The 26,476-nt window shown below is 35.3% G+C and overlaps 1 protein-coding gene across 1 annotated transcript in view; it reads left to right on the top strand.

Annotated features, from left to right (window-relative positions):
• The window catches only part of FGF10 (fibroblast growth factor 10), a 99,756-nt gene that overhangs the window by 62,378 nt on the left and 10,902 nt on the right, over nt 1–26,476 (top strand). The window lies entirely within an intron of this gene.

Below are 26,476 nucleotides of genomic sequence, written 5' to 3' on the forward strand. Positions count from 1 at the left end.
CACTCGTGGCTGATTCATGTCAATGTATGGCAAAACCAATACAGTATTGTAAAGCAAAATAAAGTAAAAATAAAAATGTTAAAAAAGAAAAAAAAAAGATATCCTTCTCATTTTTATTGCCACTCTTCCTTAATTGTGTGAACTGGTGAAAGTGAAAGTTGCTCAGTCATGTCCAACTGTTTGTGACCCCATGGACTATACAGTCCGTGGAATTCTCCAGGCCAGAATACTGGAGTGGATAGCCCTTCCCTTCTCCAGGGTATCTTCCCAACCTGGGGGTTGAACCCAAGTCTCCTGTATTGCAGGTGGATTCTTTACTAGCTGAGCCACAAGGAATATGTGTGAAATGGAAAATTTTATGATTACTTTGACAAGACTAGCAATTGGACTGGGGCAAAGGCCTGACTACTGTCTAAAATTTCTTACTCCCAGTTTCCCATGAATTCTGATTTCTTAACCATTTTCTGTCTTATCAACCAAATACTGGAGAAAGACATGTAAAGTTAAGGGAAATGAAAAAGTTTTACCTTATTTTAAAGAGTGTGGAAGAATGGAGACCTAAGTCTTCAGAGGCAAAGATAGGTGTTGATAGGAGAGTAAAAAGAATAGGAGCAGATGGCTTGGAGTAGAGTAGAATCTTTTGTTCAAAATAATAAGTAGTATGTAAGAGGGGGAGAATGCAGTCAAAGTGAGAAAGTGGGATGCTGAAGAGCAAAGAGCAGAAAATAAGGTATTAAAGATAGGGGTCAAATGATGAGAGGAGATCTTTCAGATAAGAGGCCACCTTTCAGTGAATTTCAAAGTGTAAAAGGAAGAAATAAGTGGAATTTCTCAGCATGGGCCTAATAAGTTACAGTTTCACATGTAGAGTGTTGATAGTAGGTTATCACTGCATTTTAGATCATTTGCAAATACACAACATGGAAAATTCTTTTGCTACAGCATAGCACAAGCCATTCATTTAAAAAAGAGATACTAATAGAATGCCTTATACTAAAGTTTTATTTTGTGTTTTGTTTTTCTATTTTCCCCAACCTCACATTTATTTAATATATTTTAAGGACAGAATGATTTGTACTTTAAGTTAAACACTACTCAGATTATGTGTGATATATTTGAAGGGTGGGCCAATCTACATTTACTTGTATTACTAAATTCTAAAATGATTTATCTATTTTGATCATCACTTTGCAATATGTAGATTCTTAGATGTACAAGCTTCAAATAAAAATAATTAATTTTTTAAAATGTTCTATGTGCTTGGATTTTAATCTCAGTTTTGAGACTTTAGATATTTTGGAAATTTTCAAAAATACCCTATTTAAATCATATTTATTGTTTTCTTGGGTCACTTTTTGAAAGAAAAATAGTAAACAGAAAGAGGCTTTTTAAAGTTAAATATACTTGGTCCTAAAAAACAGGAAATTAGATTCATTAATTTGGCTTTACGTGAACATCTATCCAAATTCTAACTGACGTTTTTAACATGCTTTATTATTAAGTAGCTGGTTAGATAATCTCAACCTAAATATAGCTTTCATTTCTACATTAATTCTCTGTGTTATCTTCTTGCATTCCTCCCTGAAGAACAATAAAATGTCTCTATTATTTGTCTTTGATACTTGAAACAGAACACATAAATTACAAGTGGTTAATGAAAATTAATAGAGTGCTCTAACTCAGCTGTTGGGGCATTTCTGATAAATAAAGTTATGGATCAACTTTACATTGTAATTCAAAGCTAGAGAGAGGTTTTGTTGCAATGTAGCCTCTTCATAACAAATGTTTCTTTGAACTTGTGCTATAGTGAGGGAAAGCAAAGGGGAAGCTCTGCTGATCTTTTAAACATGTCAAAGCCTTAGGAAGCTAAGCATAGTGGACCATACTGACTGACTTTTGTCAGCCTGTATGGTGTCTGTACCCTGTCTTCCTATGAAGATCCGTATCTCCTCTAAAGGCAGACAGGAGCTCCTGTCACTGTAGGAACCCTACAGGGTCTACATGGAACTTCATGATTTCTGTTTCTTTTAATATCTCTCTACTTTATTAAGTCATCTTTTCTGAAAGTTGACTTTATGCTTGGGAAAAAAGTTTTAAATACTGGTTGTAGAAAATACAGGTTTTAAAGAAAAATAAAAATCACCAATAAGGCCATCACTCAGAAATAATCAGTTATTTTAGATCATCTTCCTCCTTTCTGATGTATACTGTATGTTATATGCCAAATGGCCATTTTTATAGAACTGTGATCTTGCAGTACCATATTTAAAGAGTACATTATTAGCAATTCCTCAAATCAATAAGTATTGGTATCTCTAACATTTTTCTGACATTTTCATGATTGCCAGTGGAAATAAAACACATCCTTTTAAGTTAGAAGAATGACTTAATGAACACTTTTAGTTGGACATTTGGATTGTTTTCAGTTTGTCAGTGTTATATAATAATTTCAATGTATATTTAACACATAAATCTGATTTTGGCAACTGTAACCATTACTTCTGGAGAAGGCAATGGCACCCCACTCCAGTACTCTTGCCTGGAAAATCCCATGGACAGAGGAGCCTGGTGGGCTGCAGTCCATGGGGTCGCGACTGAGCAACTTCCCTTTCACTTTTCACTTTCATGCATTGGAGAAGGAAATGGCAAACCACCCCAGTGTTCTTGCCTGGAGAATCCAGGGACGGCGGGGCCTGGTGGGCTGCCGTCTATGGGGTGGCACAGAGTCGGACACGACTGAAGCAACTTAGCAGCAGCAGCAGCAGCAGCAACCATTACTTCAGCATAGATTTCTAAAACTAAAATTATTTGGTTAAAGGCAAAGGTTGAAGGTTATTCTAGTAAGCTGCTTGTTTTAAAAATGTTCCAGTTTACAGGCATGGCAACCCACTCCTGTATTCTTGCCTGGAAAATCCCCATGGACAGAGGAGCCTGGCGGGCTACAGTCCGTGGGGTCTCAGAGTTGGACACGACTGAACGACTGAGCGCACACGCACATACACACACACACACACACACACGCCTATCAGCAGTTTCACCAAATCCACATCAATACTGGCTATCATCATACTCTTTTCATGTTAGCTCATTTGATAAGCAAAGTATTTTATCTTGTTTTAATTTGGATTTATTTCATTAACTGTTGTTGTTTAGTCCTTAAATTGTGTCTGACTCTTTTGCGACCCCATGGACTGTAGCCAACCAGGCTCCTGTGTCCATGGGATTTTCCAGGCAAGAATACTGAAGTGGGTTGCCATTTACTTCTCCAGGGGATCTTTCCAACCCAGGGATTGAACTCACATTTCCTGCTTTGCAGGTGGCTTCTTTACCACCAAACCTCCTGGGAAGCCCACTGCCTAAAACCTGTGTTTTTCTTCAAGTTGTATTTTTATGTCATTTGCTCAGTTTTCTGTTGTTTTAGTTTATTATTTTTTCACCAATTTTTGTGAGTGCTTAAAAGACTTAGGTTACTTCCCTTGTCAAACCTGTGGTAGAAAATGTTCTATTTTTAAACATCTTTTATTTTTATTATGTATTTTGATGTAGAGTATCATTAATTTTTAATATTCAAATTCAGAATTTTCAATTTGAGAGTTTGTCTATGTGTTTTATGTTTCTTACAACCTGAGATCAGACTATTTTCCTATAATTTTACTTCTGATTATGATATTGTTCTTCATAGGTAATATTTCATTAACTTGGAGTTTATTATTGATTTAAGATAAAGAGATCCAATCATTCATCTTTTTGCCCAAATCAGTAATTACCAAATTGGTAATTATCTAATTATCCATTAGAAATATAGTGAGCCCATTTCTAATTTATATACTATCTTAATTGCAAACTATATTTGATATACTGTTATTTTTCTTTATACTGTGTCATTTCAAATTATTTACAAAGAAATATAAAAGGTTAAAAAATGTCAAAAAGAATAAGTAAAATGAAGCAAAGAAAAAAAATGAAGTCATAGATAGAGTCAAGAATCAGTTCAGTTCAGTGCTCAGTCATGTCCGACTCTTTGAGACCCCATGGACTGTAGCACACCAGGCCTCCCTGTCCATCACCAACTCCCGGAGTTTACTCAAACTCATCTCCATTGAGTTGGTGATGCCATCCAGCCATCTCATCCTCTGTGGTCCCCTTCTCCTCCCGTCTTCAATCTTTCCCAGCAGCAGGATCTTTTCAAATGAGTCAGCTCTTTGTATCAGGTAGCCAGCTTAATGGAATTTCAGCTTCAACATCAGTTCTTTCGATGAACACTCAGGACTGATCTCCTTTAGGATTCAATAATGAGTTAACACAAATTTTCTGCCTTCAGATGTTATACCTATGCAAAGAGTAGACCATAAATAGTGCCCCTTAGATTTTCAATTTAGTGAGACAAGCTTAATGTGTTATGGAAATCAGAATTCACAGATATTAAAAAAACTAATTACCTTAAACATCACAAATTTTTTTAAAAATGACAAATTATCCACCCAATGAAACCAATAAGAAGGATATTGTGTACTATGCTGAAATACATTTTTGCTCTATCTTTATAACAAACAGAACAATACGCAAAAAGAAATTTGTTGTATTAACTTGCTAATTTCAAGCCAATGGCTTTTGATTAATTCAAGTATAGTTTTTAAAATGTTTCTAAGAATGTATTCCATATCCCTCATAATCATTGATACTCTTATACAAGCTTTTGACAGATATAGAGTTGCCATAATTCAAGAGTATTCAGCCTCGGTGAGAGGACGGGGGGCGACACTAGTGAATCCATCTAGTTGAGGGCAGAACAAGAATTAACAATTTTAAGAGTTAGGAAAACTGACATCTTCTTGAGGACATAGAAGAGTGTTAAAGGGTCCTGCTGAGTTTCTGAATGGAAGTCCATGTCTCCTCTTCTTAGAAGGAAATTTTTATACATACAGAAGTTAGTGTCTGAGCCATTTATCCCATCTATCAATTTCATTGTACCACTTACATTTTGAAAATTATTGTATCTATAAAATATATTTTATTTGAAAATAAAATTTTCTCCTCAATTTTATATTTAAAGGTAAAATTTGACCATTTTTTATTATTTATTTTTCTTAATGAATCATAAGACCACTTTGCTAAATTAAAACATTGAAATTGTGGTTAAATTGTATAAAATTTAAAAACATAATAAATGAAAAACTGAAATGTTTATAATATTTCTGTCTTTAATACTCATCTTTCCTTTATACCTCTCAAAATTTTGTTTTTTCTTATAGCTTCTGTATATGTCTCATAATTATTTCTTGTTTTTTATTTCTTGTGATTTTACAAAGGGATTATTTTCATTTTCTTTTCAAATAGTGGCTGGAATATTTAAAAACTATTAATTTTAAATATTTTATAATGATCTAAATTAAAGAACTATGAAGATTTTCAGTAGGTTTTGTTGTTTAAGTTAGCTAATCCTGTTGTTCAAAAGTAGTGATGATGTTGCTTACTCTTTTCAATATATATCCTTCTAATCTTTGTTTAATTTTTCTGTGTTGCATTTGACCTGAACTTCTCAGTTAATGGTAAATACTAGTTCTGTCAACAGGTTTAGTTTCAGTTCAGTTCGGTCACTCAGTCATGTCCAGCTCTTTACAACCCCATGAACCACAGCATGCCAAGCCTCCCTGTCCATCATCAGTTCCTGGAGTTTACCCAAATTCATGTCCATTGAGTCGGTGATGCCATCCAATCATCTCATCCTCTGTCCTCCCTTTCTCCTCTTGCCCTCAATCGTTCCCAGTGTCAGGGTCTTTTCAAATGAGTCAGCTCTTCTCATCAGGTGGCCAGAGTATTGGAGTTTCAGCTTTAGCATCAGTCCTTCCAATGAACACCTAGGACTAATCTTCTTTAGGATGGACTGGTTGGATCTCCTTGCACTCCAAGGGACTCTCAAGAGTCTTCTCCAACACCACGGTTCAAAAGCATCAATTCTTTGGCACTCAGCTTTCTTTATAGTCCAACTCTCACGTCCATACATGACTACTGGAAAAACCATAGCCTTGACTAGATGGACCTTTGTTGGCAAAGTAATGTCTCTGCTTTTTAATATCCTATTTAGGTTGGTCATAACTTTTCTTCCAAGGAGTAAGCGTTTTTTAATTTGATGGCTGTGACTACCAGCCATCTACCAGTCACCATCTGCAGTGATTTTGGAGGCCAAAAAAATAAATCCAGCCACTGTTTCCACTGTTTCCCCATCTATTTTCCATGAAGTGAGGGAACCAGATGCCATGATCTTCGTTTTCTGAATCTTGAGCTTTAAGCCAACTTTTTCACTCTCCTCTTTCACTTTCATCAAGAGGCTCTTTAGTTCTTCTTCACTTTCTGCATAAGGGTGGCATCATCTGCATATCTGAGATTATTGATATTTCTCCAATATAAGTCTGAATTTGGCAATAAGAGGTTCATGATCTGAGCCACAGTCACCTTTCGGTCTTGTTTTTGCTGACTGTATAGAGCTTCTCCATCTTTGGCTGCAAAGAATATAATCAGTCTGATTTTGGTGTTGGCCATCTGGTGATGTCCATGTGTAGAGTCTTCTCTTGTGTTGTTGGAAGAGGGTGTTTGCTATGACCAATACGTTCTCTTGGCAAAACTCTATTAACCTTTGCCCTGCTTCATTCTGTACTCCAAGGCCAAATTTGCCTGTTACTCAGGCAGGTTTAGTTTACCTAATATCAAACTGTATTTGAATTGCTAAGTAACTCTCACTTGATCATAATGGCATCTTCTTGTACTATACTATTGAAATCAGCTAATTAGTAGTTTATTTACAATTCAATTGTAGTTTTATGTTTCTTCATCATATTTCGGCATCAGAGATATATTCTTTTTGCAAAATAAATTTGAATTATTAATACAAAATTGATTAACATGTTTTAGAATATTTAACAACTTTCACAAGTATAACCGGCAGAAATTAGAGCCATTTTTAGGATTGGAGAAATTGTTTTACAGTAGTAGTGGTAGTAATGGTAGTATTTTATTAAAAATAGACCCTCTCCTCAATTTGACTCAGGTGATGAATAATATAGGTCCTAAGGACATTTGAGGGTCATTTTTAGTGTTGAAGTCTTTCATCACTATTAACATTTGTTATACTCTGACAGTATTCAAGAGTGTGAACAGTTATATGAGTTCCTAAGTTGGTATGCATAAGTAATATAGAATATTCTATAGTGTTTATTTACAGAATTTTTCCATTTTCTCAATATGTGATTTTCCAATATGCAAATACGGAAGAAAACAGTAAATTAAAGCTAAACATACAGGCAAAGTATAAACATGTAACTTAACTGCAATGTAAATTTGCATAGAGGATTTGTTTTGCATGCTTAGCTTGTGTTATGCAATGAATTAAAATAGTGACCTAAATAGAACTTCATTGATTCCTATTAATGATGTTTAAGATGTAGATCACTGAATAAATTTAGTATGCCAGAAGTTATATTTAGCCTGTAGCTCTGGGATCATAAAATCTGAATGTTTCTTCACAGTAAAATTCCCAAGACCTTTGTTTAAATTTTATTTGATAAAGTATCCTTAATATAAAAAGAGAGTTTTTATTATGTGCTAAGATATATACTAAGGAGAACACTAGCTAGGAACAGGATTGGAGATGCAGCCAAATGGAGGCTTTACAATTATTAACATTTTTAACACTTCTTGATCCAAAAAGAAATCTGGAAACTCTTCGAGTGGGATAGCACTTACTTAAAGAGAAAATAGAGTAGGCCATTTCCTCTTATAATTAAGATGCATAAGTATCTCTGGTGAGCAACCATTGTTGTGAATAATTCTTATCATGCTGCGATCTACATGGTCCCACCTATATAAGAATAGGTATATTCTTATAACTTATTGTAAGAAAAATAAAAGCTATTTCGGTCTTTAACTTATCCCTTTGCTATTCATTATTCTTTATGTTGAAGTTAAATTCTGAGTCTGGAACTATGTGGAAGAGATTAAATTAAACCAAATACAATATCATATGATTAAAAATCTTCTACTGTTAACAGGGGGGAGTGTTGAAGTGAGAATGATTCAAGTGAGGAAAGGTCCTCTTTGCTATAGTAATTTTTCTCACAGACAGTTATTTACCCCCAGTATTTATGATCAATTTCCACTGAGCTTTCTCTGGTTTGTTTATGACCACATCTTTATTTTCTAATCAACTAAGCAATACCAGGCATTAGCACTCCTGTTTGCCTGGCATTGCCACTTCAGATGGTAGCTACCCTGCAGAGCACCTTTGTTTTCTAAAGCTGGTGAAAAGAATTTCAGCTGGATTGAAAAAAAATCTGCATTGGAATTTCAGTTGTGCTAACCATCAGTTGTGTAAAGTCAGATAATTCATTTAACTATTATGTCATTCTGTGTAATCCAAATATTAAATTCTTTAATAAGACCTCTAATAACATGTCTATTGATAAGCACATTACTGAATTCAGTTCATTTTGTATGAAATGACCACATTCCCCTTTGTAGTTGGGGTGAGGCAGTGACAAGCATTCCTTTTTAATGAATTGGGAGAAAACATCTGTTCTTGCTGGATTTCATGAAATTTTTATAGAGGTGGCCTAGGAATATTCCAAACACACTTGAAGAAAGGCCAGTGGAAGCAGTATCTTTCAAATGGATTCTCACTCTAGAATGCAAGGATAACAAGTTAAAGTGGGCGAAGATGGAAAGACTGAAGTTGTAGACATAACAATAAGGCATTTATGTCTTCATTCAGAAAAATGGTTTAGAGCATCACAAAGTTTCGAGCAACTGAGGTTTACTAAAGCAAAATACTGGTTAAAAAAAAAAAAACTTGAAGTAACATTTACTATTATTGAGAGGAAATAGTGCCCTTTTGGTATTTAGCTTTAATGGAGTTTACCATCTGCTTTGGACTGCATGCCCTAGTTGAAAGAGGAAGGGATGAGAATCACCTTTTGTACTAGTTGACTGTTAGTTTCTGGAAAAAAGTGAGACCAAGAAGAATTACTGTAAGAAGGAAAGCTCTGATGGAGTGGGAAACCAGAGCTGAAACACAGATGAGAATGTCAGGCTGTGCCTTCCCTCCTCCTGCCAGCTCCTCCCTCTTCCAACAATAACACGCCCCACACATGGAACACAAACATAGAGATAGTGGAATCCAACACACATCTTTTATTATTCAAACTGGCAGGCTCAGCATTATCTCCTTCCATTGCTAAGAGTAAGGAGGCAGCTGTTGACAATATGGAAATCAAATCACACAGAGGGAGTCTGTTAGTTAACATTTTGAAAACCAATAAAACGCAACATCACGTAGTGCTTAAGAGCCTACATATTTGATGTCATATAAGAGTTTGCACCTTGATGCTAAGCTGTTTCAATGTTAGCTTCCTGTTGTATACAACAGGATATATAATGGAGCCATAAATGTTTATGACCACAGTGTTCTAAACATAGGGTCCAGTACAAGGGGATACACTATAAGTTGGAGTTTATCATAGTTACATATTCATTTTTCTTTCTTCCTGTCTATGAAATGAACTTTTGGACAAAAACACCACTGTCGTCTGTCTTATTCAGATCTGTACTCTTAGTACCTAGCACTGTGCTTTGCACATAAGTAGTTTTTTGCTGCTAAACTTAGACCACTCTGCTTTCTGGAGAGAAATCCCACTAGGTAAGAGTTTAGTTCATCTGCCATATGTATTCATTGTTCCATCAATGCAGCTTACTTCTGCAGTAAATTACATAAATATGGTGACTATTTTCTGTCTAGACTGACTTTAATGCGTGTTTTCACATAATTATAGAATTGAAAATCCTGACTTAAGTTCCACTAGTTCTAGTTTTTTTAATAGGTCTATCTGCTGACTTCACTTTCTGCTAATTAACCTAAATACAATAAAATATTAGGAGGGAGACTATGTAAACCCAAATGCATATAATATCATATTAAGACTTAGAAACTCTCTAGAGATGGCCAGATCAAGAGCAGTGTGGCTTTGCCACATGAGACCTTTCAGTCTGGTGGACTGATTTCATCCTTTTTTCTTATCTTCCTGCCCTTCTCTTTCTTCCTCCTTTTCCTCGTCCTTCTTTCTCAACATACTTCCTTCCTTACTTCAACCAAGTATGTGTCAAAGAACACTAATCACTTAAACTCTTGCTACTCAGAGTGTGGTTCTAGGACTGGCAGCATTGAAATCACTTGGGAGTTTGTAATGCAGAAGTTGGCACCCAGCCTCAGGTGATTTACATAAAGCTTGAACTCTTTCTTTAGCCTATCTTGTGGGTAGCCGAGGGAAGATATGGTTTCACCCACTAGAGGGCAGTAAGACATGCACACCACTAGGCACCACATGTATTTCCCCAAGTATGATTAACAGTTTAACTACCTGCAGTTGCCAAAGGGTTAGTATGCCTAGTTCCTTTAAAGGAAAACAACCAAGTCAAACCAGATTACATAGAGAAGTTCAACATGTGAGATCAATGAAATAAGCAGTTCTATGACACTAGCTAGTATAAAATCAGGTGCCAAATCCGAAATTGTAATGTTGGCTCTCTTTCATAGATTATAGGACTATAAAGCTGGAAAAGGCTTTGATAATCACCTCTGGGGCAACCTCTTTACTTTACAGATGAGGAAGGATACTCCAAGAGGTTAACTGCTTCTTTCAAATTCATACAGCTCGCAATTTGCCAAGCCAAATCTGGAACTACTACCAACAGACTCCCTACCAAGAGTAAAACAAGATTTTAACGAGATGCAAAACATATCTCTGTAGTATTCCATGGTAAAATGAAGTTCATACTTGTACTTTACACAGATGATGGGTTTAATATTGCTGTTGTTTTCTTTAGAGGGAGGGGATAGCAATGGAGGCACTTGTCTTTTTTTCTTCTTCAGTTATTTATATTCAGTTGTACTACCATCAGAACACAGCATAGATGTCTCCAGCTGCAGTTCTATAAGTGTCCACATGTAAATATCAACCACTCACTAAGTACTGAGTAACTATAATATTCATGGCACAGTTTCACATTCCTTTTAATGTGATGCTAGCATCATTTCTACTCTTGGTGGTCTTTAGTTATGTATGTTATTATAGCTTAGCTGGTAACTGTTTTTAATTCTCAATCCCATATGTTTTTCGCATGCAAAATAGGATCAACAACACTATGTCAGACCCAAAGATACAGAAGGTGATGAAAACTGAGCTGGTGGATCTTCATTCATCTAATAAGCTGGAAAGGCTTTACAGAAAGAGGAACCCTAATTGCACATACAACACCCTCAGCCTCACATGTCTTCAAAATGACCTTTAAAAGAATGCTTTAAATGTCATAACTTTATTAGAAAACATTGAGCAAAACATGGAAATTGCATGAGAAGAATTTCTGAATCTCCAGTTAAAGGCACAAAGAGCCACATTTTCAATTTCCTCTTCCTTTTTTCTTTCTCTAACGTGTCGATGCAATTATTTAATAAAAACCAACATCACATTAAAATAATTAGGCCTAAGCAGTTGAATGTTGATGGATATAATACAAGCAGTTTCTTAGACAGAGGTTAAGTTTTTGAGCAAAGTTCCAGGATAGAAAATGTGGTGAAGCAGAGTTTCAGTGGAGCAATAAAAGTACTCCAAAAATAACAGCATACATTTTTTAAGGAATGTCCAGTCTTATTCAATTTCAGCCTTGTCAAAGAAATTTAAATCTAGCTCCCAAATAAATGTTTAAGAATCCTGACTTACTCATCTCTTCTCTTACTTTTAGCAACAGTATATACATGATGTCATAATCAACTGTTAGAACTTTGTCATGATTGTTTATAATGAGAGTTACCCACAAGCTCACTTAAATTATCCAGAATATGACTCCAAAACATAGCTGCTAAGATTGGAGCAGATTCTGAAGTAAATGGCCTACGTAGGTTTTGTTCTTCCTATTCTAAACTGAAAAGGAAATAATCTTAGCAAAAGAATGATGATGTCTGATCAAGTGAGCTAGTATCCATAATCTGTAATTTAAACAACTTAAATTGTAATGTTGATTTCCTAACGGATAAACAAATTATATACTACTTGCATAGGATATGTATTTTCTCCACCATTAATAGTACAAAAACCATAAATAAAATCAGTAGCATTTAATAGACTATATTTTAGTATTCATATTAAAATATATATGCAGTTATTTTAGGAGGTTAATATTACCATTTGCACTTACTTTACCTATTTTATCTGAGAATATAAATACATAATAAACATTATAATAAAATAATAGCCTTCAATTATTCCCAGTAATATTAGTGGCATACTCATGTTTATATCTCAAATATGCTTTTAATTTTCTGAAGCAGAGACAAATTGCTGGTGATATCTTAATGTTTTGAGGTACTTAATGCCAAAAGGCTTGGACCTGATCTTTAACTGAATATTTCCCAGATGTGTAGTAGGGTGAAAGGTGGAACAACTAACAGAAACCAACTTCCTATCCATGTTAGACTTACTTAGGTGAATTTTAAGTAAGGATTAATTAGACAGTGAGACCTTATAAGCAGTCAACTTCACAGCTCCCAGAGATAAAAGCTGGGAACATGTTCAGTTGTAACATAAGCCATATGTTGAGAAAGAGAAGTATCAACTACCAGTGTCTGCTTTCACCTTGTTTATAATGCTTTTTTAGCCAACTTTCTTTTGAAAATCTAATATTCTGGGAAATGTTGAAAAGTTGTTTACTAAAGGGTGAAGCACCTTACATTTTTGAATAAGTATCAGATAAATATTGAAGGAGCAAAAAAACTCCTATGGATGAGCTCATGAATTAAAAAAAAATAAGAATGACAAGAGGAAACTGCTATTAATGTGGCTTATCCTGGACTAGCTTTGTACTGACAGTTACCCTGGGGACACTAATGCTCTGAAACTCTATGTCTCCGTGGGAAGCCAAGCTGTCCAGTTTAGGAAGAGGAATTTGGCGCAAATTTACAGTTGTTTGTCCAGATTCAGAAGAGACTAAAGATGAATTGGAACAAGATCTTGCCAATTATTCATTCTTAGGGATTGGGTGCTTTAACTTGACAAGATTTGCCACCTAAAACAGCTGTTTTGTGTTGGAGACTACTAGATGGTAAGTTTGCCAGAACTACTTAGAACATCTGAGCCATAAATGTCAAAGCAAACGTTTCTGATATTGGGTACATGCTCCTTTTGTGATGTTTTTCATTTGAATCATCATTGGTTATGGGTATTGGTTTAGATTGGTAGTGTCAAAGTAGAAGACAGTGATATCAAGCTAACAGCCAATGATCAAAATGTGTCAGTCATTTAGGAAGAGACCTGCTTCAACAAACAATGAAAATTAGATATGGTCCAAATCGTATAAGAAATCAGTCCAGTGTACTTATTTGCCAACAGTGAGAACAAAATCTTCAATAATATCAGTTCCTCAGATATGTCAAGTTATTCTGGATAAAAATCTACTGGAAATAATTTTCCTTATTTTTTTTCCTTTTTAGACTTTTAAAAATTATTTATTAGCATAGGTGAAATTTTCAGGTTGTAGTAAGAAATAAATGAAATGTAAAGAATCTGTCTGAAAAAATATCTTGCAAAGCAAGTAACTGGTATATATATATATTATATATTTTTTCTGCCTATAATAAATTTGCCAGAAAATCTTGTCTACCAAAAAAGTTAGTGTGTCGATATTTTGCTTCAATTTAAAGATCAAAAATATTTCTGACTTTTCATGCGATTACCTTACATGCTACCTTGCTACCTCAATTGCTAGCAAGGGCAATTGAAAAAGAGAAAACTATCATATTCCAAAGAATAGTACACTGCTCTGTCTACAGGGTTGCCAGTATTTTTGGAGGGGTTGAATGAAGGTGAAAGGAAAAAACCATGAAAATGATTTTCAAGCATAGCCATTTAACATCATAGTGTGTATATCCCTTGAAGTTTGTGAATGGGAAGACAGCTAAGAAAATGTCTCTGAAACTCTCATTTTGAAAATCAAGTTTGTGTAACAGGACAAGACATGTGGTACAAGTCTATGAAATTAGATCACATAGCCTAGTACCACAGACATAATTATTAGCGGCTGTTTTTGTCAACTGGCAGGTTACAGAAACAATAAAAAGAGGAGCTGATGATGATGAAAGAGGAAGGGCATGAAATGGTTTTACTCTTCTCAGTAGCTTTTAACTCTCAACTTAAAGATTTTGTCAAACTCTCCAGACTTCAAGTGTTGACTGAGAAGCAAAGAGGGATGAGATGGCTTTTTGTTGGCTGGAAGAATAAAGATAGGATCTCCTATCACACCAGCCAGAAGGCTGTTAAGCACTCAAGATGAAAACACTCAGGGTTTTAGAGTCAGCAAGCAATTGTTTATGTTTGGACATTTGCAGCAGACCTCATTACCTTAACATCCTTGACCAAGTTTTTGAGGTAAAAAAAACCATCCAGGTTATCGACTGAGATATTGGACTTTGTGGTAAAGGGATTTTTTTTTTTTTTTTTTTTACTTTTAAATAGGTTCCCATGATTGTACACCTGTGAAGGGAAAGAAAACAGAGAAATCTTTGGTTTTGCTGTGATTGAAGCAAATAAAATTTAGTATGAAAAGATGGAGTAGAACAATTTAGGCTTCGGATTCCACTTTACTCTTGACAGTGGTTCTTTATGTTCAGTAGATGGCTTTCATACACAGAAAACATCAAATACTTGTCGATGTGATTTTCATAGGATTACATTTGGTAATTAGTCCCTCAAGGTACCTGTGCCTTACTTTGTTGATTGTGCATCCAAAAATAATGTGAGGCATCAGTCTCCAGGATAGAGACCATGCTGAGGTTAGAAGACAAACTGGGGCAGGATGTTGGGGTGCAGAGGGTGCTGTGTTTCTCTGTATTCCTGCCATGGAAGGTGAAGATGAACTGGCTTGTGATTTTACCCCGCTGTGTAACCTATGGAGAGTTGGCATGCTCAAAGAGAGAATACTTGCAAATGGAGAAGAGCTTTCTTTTCCTCTTTCCAGAGAAAAATAAGTTTGCCAAAGTTGAAATTGGTACTTTGCACGTGAGTTCCTTCAGATAAATTACTAATTTGTTCCATGATTATATGTTGGATACCTGTTATGGGCTAGGTGCTGGCAGTACAGATGTGGCCCATTTGGAGAAATAGAAGAGTCATGCTTTCAAAAAATTAAAGGCAAGCTAAAGCTCTTCCTACCTCCAGCCAAAGGCATTATAGTTCTTTCTTCACCATAGTTCTTATCTGCATACTGAACTTTGCCTTGACATGCCTAGTCCTTGTATCAAAATGCATAAAGAAAGAAGTCCAGTTCCATGGTGACTGTAACCTATCCATATGTGAAAATTTCCTAAGAGAGTTCTAATCCTGAGTTCCATGTCCATATTCTGCCATAGTTTAATCAAAATTTTCAAGCTTTTCAGGGCATGGCTAGTTTTTAGCTCTTTGAAATTTAAAAAATTGTTTTTCTAACTGGTTTATTTATATAAGATAGATATATGTTTCTTTTCATTTATCTGTTAAATAACAGTTACTATGAAATATATATCATCTCATGGCACTTGAATTTCTGAGTCTGTTTTGGTAAAATATAGAAGCATCAAATATATGCCCTCATAAATCATGACTGTAAATTTGACATCTATTTGGACATGATTTATAAAAATTCTTATATGAAAACAAATAAACAAGGTTTACTTTGAATTTTTCCCAAGAATAATATACAGTGAAATATTTCAGGGTTTGTACTAAATCAAATTATATTACAATCATGTTATTTTTTCTGACCTTCTTAAATTAGTGGGAGAAGAAACATTTACAATAGAATTTGAATGGTATGAAAATGTTGAATGTTGATCATTCTTTATAGATGTTTCCAGTAATTTATTAACCTGTCTTGCTTAAATAACAATCAACCACTTTACCTAAATGTGTTTTGCCAATCTGATGACAATTTGACTAATTATTTTCAAATTTGTATTGTCTTTTTAAACTTCTGTTTTTCTCTACCTATATCCATGCACTAAAATTTTACTCACCAGAAATTTTATAAATTATTTTATTTCTGTTGAATTTAATAATTATTTGACAAAACAAGCTAGTCAGAATTGAGCAAATCCATTCAAATGCTTCCTTGAAATTTAGTATATGAATTAAGTAATATCATGAGTCTTCATCTTAGGGGAAATGTTTTCAGATTTCAACAGATAAACATCAAGTAGAAACAGTTCTTCAAACTATAATATATGGAATTTTATCTAGCTGAACTGAAGGATACTACAAAGAAGGGGTTTTTTTGTTTTGTTTTGTTTTTAATGTACCTGTTATTTACTTTTTTCAAGTTTTGGCCACACCTTGTAGCATGTGGAATTTTAGTTCCCTGACCAGAGATCGAACTCATGCCCCCCGCATTGGCAATGCAGAGTCTTAACCATTGGACCACTGGGAAGTCCCTACAAAGAAGTTTAAGTTAACTTTTATTTGAATGTTTTTTCCAATTTTTTAAAGATTTTAACAATTTGGGATAAAATTTAATTGAATAAAATGAGCTACTTGCAATTAGCATGGTTTAGATATGTATTTTAATGCAAAATATACAAAATAAGTCAGTACAGTAATTTTAATTCAGTAGTTTTTCTCTATTAACTTTTAGTTTTGATTTTCTCTCTTTTTTTGTCCCCTGTAATTTGGATACAAGAAAGCATATCTTATATGCATGAAAACTTAAGTACATAGTAGTTATAAGCTATCATCTGCACTTAAATACTGAACATTCAGTGTGCTTCATTCAGAACGGTTTACTAAGACTTGCATCAATATGACTATGAAACAACACTTGTCTGAAAAGCATATATATTATACATATACACATTATATATTAGTCTACTTATTTGCCTCTCGACATTTTTTAAAACTCTCTTACAAGGTCCTGCTGATTATTTGGGACCAGCACCTACATTTAATGTTCTCTTAACTGACAGTTTTCCCTTTCAAACTTGGATCAGATAGTGTTTTCATTTAAAGGGTGTGTGTTCCTTCTCAAAAGTATACTATTTTAAACCAATTTAAGCATTGGTTTTAAAATAATATGTATATTAAGATAATCCCTGGTCTTTGTCAACCATGGGAAAACATAAATCATGTGTCAGGTAAAATTTATCCTGTCTAGTAATACCTTTATAGATAGTCTGTTAACTTAAGACAGTGAAACAATAAAAGTAGAGTTTTAAAACCCTTACATAATATTTTATCTTACATGTATAAATACAAAGAATAAGAGAGGATATATGTTGGGTTCTAATATCAATGATCAGATGCATCTCACTAAAGGAGTAATAATCTACTCCTCAACATGGTGAAGGTATATCTGTTCTTAAAACATCTCTTCCTAGTCCAATGTTGCTTTTCCCATGTTCTGTCTGACTTTTATGCTCATTTTTATGTTTATACTGTCTCAAAATACTCTTTTTAAGTACCAAGGAAATCCCTTATATTGATTTCTATGAAAGTATTCCTTCCAATGTACTCTGCAAAATACTGGCTGTGTGCATTACTAGTGACTAGTAATGAGTGTGTGACGCTGTCTTCCTCTATTTCCAACCTGAGAGAAACCTGTTTTCTTTGTCACTTGTGTGGAAAATAACAGGGCATTTTTATGAACTTTGGAGGTAAAATCACTTCAGCCTTAGTACATGGAGAAGGAATTAGCAAACCACTCCAGTATTCTTGCCTGGAGAACCCCATGGACAGAGGAGCCTGGCAGGCTACAGTCCATGGGGTCGCAAGAGTCACACACGACTTGGCGACTACACCACCACCACTACCACCTTAGTATGTGACCAAAATAAATCAGTCCTTTTGGTCAAAACCCACAGAACCATGACCTTCCCTGAGTATGATTAAAGTTTCCCTTTTCAGCAGAAGCCAGAATTCTTTATTGCAATATGATGAGTTACAGATATGCATAATTTTATATATGACAAATGAATAAATGTTTTAATTTGACAAGTATATATAAATAGGTAAATTTTTTTGCATAATCAAATAAAAATCTACATACTAAATAGTCATGTTTGTATTTCTTAGTATTATAACTATCCACTATCTAAGTAACTATGGGAGGAATCTTTGAAAGAATAAAGAATCATATACTATTTCATATCATGCAAAAGCTTCATTAATTTACAAAATACATGTTCAAAGTGATGCATGAGCTTGAACTCTAAAAATTGTTGTGCAGTAAGTAGCTTAAGTTACTCAGGGCTGTTTTAGCTAATTTGTGAACACTTCAATGCATCAAGTGAGACTATTTCTTACTAGAAATCCAACATTAAGATGTGCTCTACTAACCCATTTTATTCTTTTCATTAAATTGAGGAAAAAAGATATTTAGATATTACATTTAGTTGTATTAAAGAAAATTATTAAATTTAGTAAATGTGATAGGAATTTTATAAGAATAACTGTAGAGTAATTATCTATATTGACATGGTGATCATTTAGCAAAATATGTCATGGAACAATTCCTCTAATCCTTTATGTTGGCTTTTAAATTTTTTCTTACTTTATAAATAAAATGCAGTGGTCAAGCTCAACTAGAATGAATTGTTTCTGTGTAATGAGTAAGATAAATTAGTCTATAAAACATTAAGTAGATAGAAAACTTTTGCCTGGCTGCCAACAGTTTTTAAATGTTTATAGGAGCTTCATGTTGCAGTAGAAAGAACTTGTACTAACTATTTATTTCAGGCTCTAAGTAATCTTTTAGAGGTGCTTGGATAAGTCCCTGTATATCCCTAGGTCCCCTGGTGTCATCTATTACAGAAGGAAAAGAGATAAACCAGACAATCTCTAGATTTCATCAAGCTCTTCTCTGACTCTACAATTTACTAAGACCTAGCTTTTTCTTAAGCCTTAAAGGACCTGAACTTTCCTCACAAAAACAAATGACATGAAGCTTTCTTATTTAGTAATTTTAGCCAATTTTGAGGCTTTAAAAGCTTTAAACTAATCAGAAGTTTTGTTTGAACCAAAAATATTTCTCAAAATAATCTATGATGCTTCATCTGGGAGGTGAGAAGGGAATATCACATTTGATATGCTTACCAAAGCCTCCTTATTGTAATAGATCTAATTTAGGGAGTTGGCTGGCCTTTTCTAGTGCATAACAAGTTTCTAGTATTATTTTGCATTGTCTGTAGATTTATCCAGCAGTAGTAAGATTGCAGTGATTGTCCTTTATTTTCATATGGTTGGTATTTAGACCACCATTTCTACATAGAATGACGGACTTTCCTTCCCTCCAATGCTCAGTAAAGAGACATAAACCACATGAGGTTTCCCTCAGGCTTTTCCCCAAAATGTGAAATGTAGGAGACATGATAGAGGAGGGCCAAAGAAGGATGTTATTGGATGCCCAGGCAAGAAATCAGGAATTCTAACACTTTAGAATTTTTTTGGAGAATTAATTTACTAAAGGAAGTGGGGGAAAAATAAAAAATAAAAAAATAGCTTTATAAACTTTATATATATTTTCTGACAGAGAAATAAAGTTTACCTTTCAAGAAGAAATATTTTCCATATTTACTCTTTGCCTTATTTTGGCTGTATTACCTACCAATCAAATGAATCGTGCTGGATTTTCCTGAGAGTATCTTCAGTCTCCCTTTCTAAACTCTTTCTGTTTTATGCTATTTCCCACCATTTATTCCATTGTAAAATGGGATCCAGTGTCAATTATCTTGGGTCACAGCAAATGACTCAAACATGTAAGTATTTCCAGTGTTCTTTTTCCAGGATTACTGGCAGTTGGGAGTAGAGCAAGGGGCACACAAGCTTTTCTAGGTCTTTATTTAATGCAAAATTAGGCTTACTAGGCTTACTATTTTTCCTCATATTGCAAATTAGTTTAATTTATATCAGTACTTGCTATGGACAATACTCAGGAATTTCAAATAAATTCTTATCCTTAAAAACATGTAATTTATCTCATTATTGATCTATCCTAAGAACACAGAAGGTAATATCTGAAAACACAAACTATTAATAATTATCTATGTCCTGATACAGTTCAATAAAGTTAAAAGAACAGCCAAAAAACCTCTGATAGTGAGGAAAAATCTTAGAAAATATTAAGTTTACTAAATCTATTGATCTAGCACAGTGTCATGCAGAGCCACGTTAGATGGTCATCTGCAAATATTTATTGACTTATGATCAATATGGAAAACTTCAGAGTCATGTTTCATTTGTTGTAAAAATACCATAATGAGATGAATCTTTAACACACTTTAACATTTATTTATAACTAGGGAATAAAGTGTCTAGATTGTATTATTTCTGATACGTTTTTGATGTTAGCTCAGTGACAGTGGTTAAATTACAGCATAAGTCAATTAAAATATAGCTTTAAATTGAGAAATGTTTTAGAATTTGCCACCATACTCATCAATCAGACCAAGCTAGTCAGAGTTTAGCCTCTGACTTGAAGTACCAGGTGAGAATGTAAAAGGTCATTGTGTGTTGTAGCAAATTGACAAAGGTATATTTCATTATATTACATAGGGGTGGTAAGGATTTTCTGCTAATGTAGGTTCTGTTTCTGTCTGCAATTCTAAAAGAATGTCAAGGGTATTTGAAAGAACTGTGGCTGATAGAGAAACTAAATATCTCTTTTGCATTATGCTGAAAAGGCAGCCAGAGCCTATAATAGGACAAGCTGGACCAGCTTTAGATCAATGAGCAGCCCACTCTGGTATCATCCCTTTAAAGGTAGTGAGATTATTCTAGAGGGTGGGAGATCAAGGGGATCCCTACAGATCTGTAAGAATTTCATGGCCATCAACACAATTTTAAGGGAACAATACAATCATTTAATTCTTAGAGTGCCCAATGTCAACACAATTACCCTATGAAAATGCCTATAAAATACTTCTTTAGGAATAGTTTAAGGCACTTAAGTTTTTTTGTTTGTTTGTTTGTTTGTTTTTAATTTCTATTTTTACTTTATTTTACTTTACAATACTGTATTGTTTTTGCCATACATTGACATGAATCCACCACGGGTGTACATGTGTTCCCAAACATGAACCCCCCTCCCACCTCCCTCCCCATAACATATCTCTGGGTCATCACCATGCACCAGCCCCAAGCATGCTGTATCCTGCGGCGGGCATAGACTGGCGATTCGATTCTTACATGATAGTATACCTGTTACAATGCCATTCTCCCAAATCATCCCACCCTCTCCCTCTCCTTAAGTTTCCACCAGCATTCCATACCCTTATTGAGGAGAAGAAAATAAAGATTCTGCTAATAACGTTGTTATAAGTCAAAAAACTGGCCACAGACAACAGTATACTATATCTGTTTGTAAACTCTAAATCCACATTATCTCACTTATGCAGACATTGAATCCCACACCTATCAAAAACAAGCAAAAGAAAAACCCAGTACTTCTTTCCACATTCTTTAACAATTTGCTTTGATGTTGTTACCATTATTTTGCAATTTTATTTCTCTGCATGTGTTTCTATCAGAGTCCTGCTCTGTCTCTGAATGTGAACACTGTGTGGTTCTGGGACCAGCAAAATCAGCACTGCCTGGGAAATTGCTAGAAATTTAAAATTTCTGGTCCTACCCCAGATCTCGGAGAAGGCAATGGCACCTCACTCCAGTACTCTTGCCTGGAAAATCCCATGGACAGAGGAGCCTGGTGGGCTGCAGTCCATGGGGGTCGCTGGGAGTTGGACACGACTGAGCGACTTCACTTTCACTTTTCACTTTCACTTTTCACTTTCATGCATTGGAGAAGGAAATGGCAACCAACTCCAGTGTTCTTGCCTGGAGAATCCCAGGGATGGGGGAACCTGCTGGGCTGCCGTCTCTGGGGTCGCACAGAGTCAGACACGACTGAAGCGACTTAGCAGCAGCAACCCCAGATCTACCAAATAAAAAATCCAAAACATCTGTGTTTAAACAAGACTTCCAAATGATTCTGGTGCAAATGCTCAAGTTTTAGAACTACAGGTGTAGTTCTGAAAAACTAGTTAACTTGGCACCATTCTGACTCAGCAGACAGTAAATCCAGTGTTCACTGCCTGGCATGGCACTAGTGCTAAAGAACCTGCCTGCCAATGCAGGAGACATAAGAGATGCAGGTTCAATCCCTGGGTCAGAAAGATCCCCTGGAGAAGGGCATGGCAACCCACTCCAATATTCTTGCCTGGAGAATCCCATGGAAGGGGAGCTTGGCAGGCTACAGTCCACGGGGTCTCAAAGAATCAGACAAGACTGAGCACGCACGCATACACACACACACAATCTCCATATATGAAGAAGGAAATGAAAGAACATGAAGATATAGGGGCCCCAAGTTTTTTTTTAATAAAGTTAGAAACTTTAGTTATCAAGAAAATTATTCTATATGGAAGTGAATCCCTTTGTGCAGACTAAATGGTATGCTTGTCTAAAATACTTTTGAAATCTAATAATCAAGTGTTTGCTAGAATATGGAGAAAAGTATCTAAATAGATAAAACAACTTTTATTGTTGTTTGTTATAATTTGCCTAAAAGTAATATTAAACATTTACATTTTATAATTCACCAACTTTTCCTTTGAAGCATACATTTTGGCACATCATCTAACTTTTATTTTCATTTTATTTGGATATGAAATTACTAATTCATCTCAAGATTTTACAAAGATTACTGTCAAACAAAAAATATATTTAATACATATCCAGATTTTATCTAATCAGCCAGTAATGGACTAACCACTTATGATTTATTTGTTCATTCAATAAATACATATTGAACATACATTATGAACTATATACTTTTCTAATAATTTTTTTAAAAAGATCACTATGACTGCTATGATTCTTTGAGTAATATACACAATTAAGGAGATAGACCCAGAGTGATCCTAAACTGAATACCATATTTGGAGCCAGTTAGGCTGAGGCCCATGCTATTGGGTATGGCCCATAATCTCAGAGAAATGCAGTATAAATGTGATAACAAGCCAAGGAGGTCTATAGGTTTTTCTGTAGTAGGATATAATAGATCTGTCTGGGCCACTGAACAATTCATGGGAAAGAAAGAGACAGGTTTAGTTTAGAGAGGATGGGATTTGTGTAACATACTAATCATGACATGTTTCAGCACACTGACTAAAGCTATCAAACTACATATACAGCATTATGATCTATTTTGTGTTAAAATGTTTAGAAAAAAATTATACATGACTAATTCTGAATTCATAAGTCTCTGACATTTATTGAGCTGCTTCCATGTTTCACAAATCATATTTTGAAAAGTCCATTCCTCATCCAGGAGAGCATCACTTCTACTCAAGCAGAACCCTTACATGTACTGAGTGTCCCCCACAAAGTGCAATCAGTGGGGAGACCCCACAGCGGCTCAGGTACGCACCGAGCTCTTTCCGCTCCTCCATGCCTTTCATCACTCATTCACTTTTCTCCCTCTAAAATATTCCCCTCAACCTCTCAGTTCCCACCTATTAAAATCCTACCCCTTGAAAGATTCATCTCAAATACCAACCATCTTCTTCAGGATGACTTCTTTACTAAAAACCATGGCAGCATATTTTATCTCTAATAGAGCACTTAACATATGTACTTTGTGTTGTAATTACTTAAATTTTTCCTATCTTTATCCTAACCAGTTTTAAAACTCCTTGCAGGTCAAGATTGTGTCTCATCTGTCTTTTCATCCTCCATAGTGACAGCTATCACAAGCCCTGCACATGGGTGCTTAGTACATGCTAGCAGAGGATAAGATGGTTGGATGGCATCACCGACTCAATGGACATGAGTCTGAGCAAGCTCCAGGAGTTAGTGATGGACAGGGAAGCCTGGCGTGATACAGTCCATGGGATGCAAAGAGTCGGACAGGACTGAGACTGAACTGAACTGAATATTCTAGCAGAATTAATTTACTCAAATAATCTCCAGGATTGATTTATATATGCAAGCTCTGTTTAGCCAGGAGAGGATAATCAGATTTCGCATCCATTTTTTGCATTTCACTGCCCCCTTGTATATATCCATTCTGTTATTAATAAATCACTTTTACTTTCCTTTTCCTGTTATACCCATGAAAAGTTATTTAAGGAGAGAGTTACCATCTAGGCCAATAGCTTGTGTATTATCATGGACCAAAAAGAGTAGTCTTGGCCCAGTGTAATTGCTGGAGAAAAAACAGGTTAGATGCTTCTTTTCTGGAGATGGATGAGAGACAGAAGCTGGGAATAATGTTTCTGAATGGCTGCATCCACAGATTGACAACTCAGTGATTCATTAAAACATAACTCTTGCCCTAAAGTTAAAAAAAACTGATTTACATGAAAATTATGATGTCCAGATTATTTCCATTTGGAGTTCATCAGTTTTCAAAATCCTCCCCATTACTACAGCGATGCTGCACCATTAGGTAGAATTTGCCAATTAATAGGAGCTAATTTTTTTGTCACAATAACTCTTCTTAGATTATCAAACTTGATTAAGATTTCACATATCACTCAAAATAAACCATATGTTGCTATTATTTACTTGAAGGAATTTTTGCTTTAAAATTAGCTTTTTCTATTGATGCTTTTGAACTGTGGTGTTGGAGAAGACTCTTGAGAGTCCCTTGGACTGCAAGGAGATCCAACCAATCCATTCTGAAGGAGATCAGCCCTGGGATTTCTTTGGAAGGAATGATGCTAAAGCTGAAAGTCCAGTACTTTGGCCACCTAATGCGAAGAGTTGACTCATTGGGAAAGACTCTGATGCTGGGAGGGATCAGGGGCAGGAGGAGAAGGGGATGACAGAGGATGAGATGGCTGGATGGCATCACTGACTCGATGGACTTGAGTCTGGGTGAACTCCGGGAGTTGGTGATGGACAGGGAGGCCTGGGGTGCTGCAATTCATGGGGTTGCAAAGAGTCGGACATGACGGACTGACTGAACTGAACTGAATATGTTCTTTAAACTGTTACATATTTTTAGATAAAATATTTCCTATTTGCCAGAATCCTTAGAGTCAGTAGAAGATGGTTGATACCTTGACTCTAACAACTCCCCACCCTTACTTCTTACAGCTTCCTGCCTTGTTTCTCACTTTCCCCTAGGAGGCTGTCGAATTGGCATTCAATTTTGCATTAAAACATATACCTGTAGAACAAAAGTTATTAATGCAACAACTCTGAAACATACTTTCCAAAAGTATTTTGTAGGCAAACTTGATCATCCTTAATAAAGAACAGAGAACATGGGAGAGATTCTTTCTTAAAAAATAGACAAGTCCTTTAGACTTGAAAGTTTAGAAAGTCCCTCGCACATTCAAAGAAAATTCATAACACGTCATTGTCCTTTAAGCACAAGCTGGAATCAAGGTTGCTTGGAGAAATATCAATAACCTAGACATGCAGATGACATCACCCTTATGGCAGAAAGTGAAGAAGAGCTAAAGAGCCTCTTGATGAAAGTGAAAGACAGTGAAAAATTTGACTTAAAGCTCAACATTCACAAAACTAAGATCATGGCATCTAGTCCCATCACTTCATGGCAAATAGATGGGGAAAAAATGACAGACTTTATTTTTTGGGACTCCAAAATTACTGCAGATGGTGACTGCAGCCATGAAATTAAAATATGTTTGCTCCTTGGAAGAAAAGTAATGATCAACCTAGACAGCATATTAAAAAGCAGAGACATTACTTTGCCAACAAAGGTCCTTCTAGTCAAAGCTATGGTTTTTCCAGTAGTCATGTATGGATGTGAAAGTTGGACTATAAAGAAAGCTGAGTGCCGAAGAATTGATGCTTTTGAACTGTGGTGTTGGAGAAGACTCTTGAGACTCCTTTGGACTGCAAGGAGATCCAACCAGTCCATCCTAAAGGAGATCAGTCTTGAATATTCATTGGAAGGACTGATGCTGAAGCTGAAGCTCCAATACTTGGGCCACCTGATGCGAAGAACTGACTTGTTTGAAAAGACCCTGATGCTGGGAGAGTTTGAAGGTGGGAAGAGAAGGGGACGACAGAGGATGAGATGATTGGATGGCATCACTGACTCAATGGACATGAGTTTGAGCTGGGAATTGATGATGGACAGGGAAGCTTGGTGTGCTGCAGTCCATGCGGTCACAAAGTGTTGAACACAACTTAGCAACTGAACTGAACTGAACTGTCCTTTACCCACAAAATTATCGAATTCTGACTTACTGATATATGATATATCCAAAAGTTTATTTTCAGAACTCAAAAGAACTTAAATCATCCAGGTCTTCCTCTTTGTGTTTTGAAGCATACTGAAGCTTTTCAAGCTTGCCCTAACTGATTATAGAGTAAGAAAAAAGGTTAACTGATTGATGAATTCTTTGAATATTGTGTTCCTATTTTGTGCAAAACAGAAAGAA

Source organism: Ovis canadensis, chromosome 16 (genome assembly GCF_042477335.2).
Source record: "Ovis canadensis isolate MfBH-ARS-UI-01 breed Bighorn chromosome 16, ARS-UI_OviCan_v2, whole genome shotgun sequence".
NCBI lineage: Eukaryota > Metazoa > Chordata > Mammalia > Artiodactyla > Bovidae > Ovis > Ovis canadensis.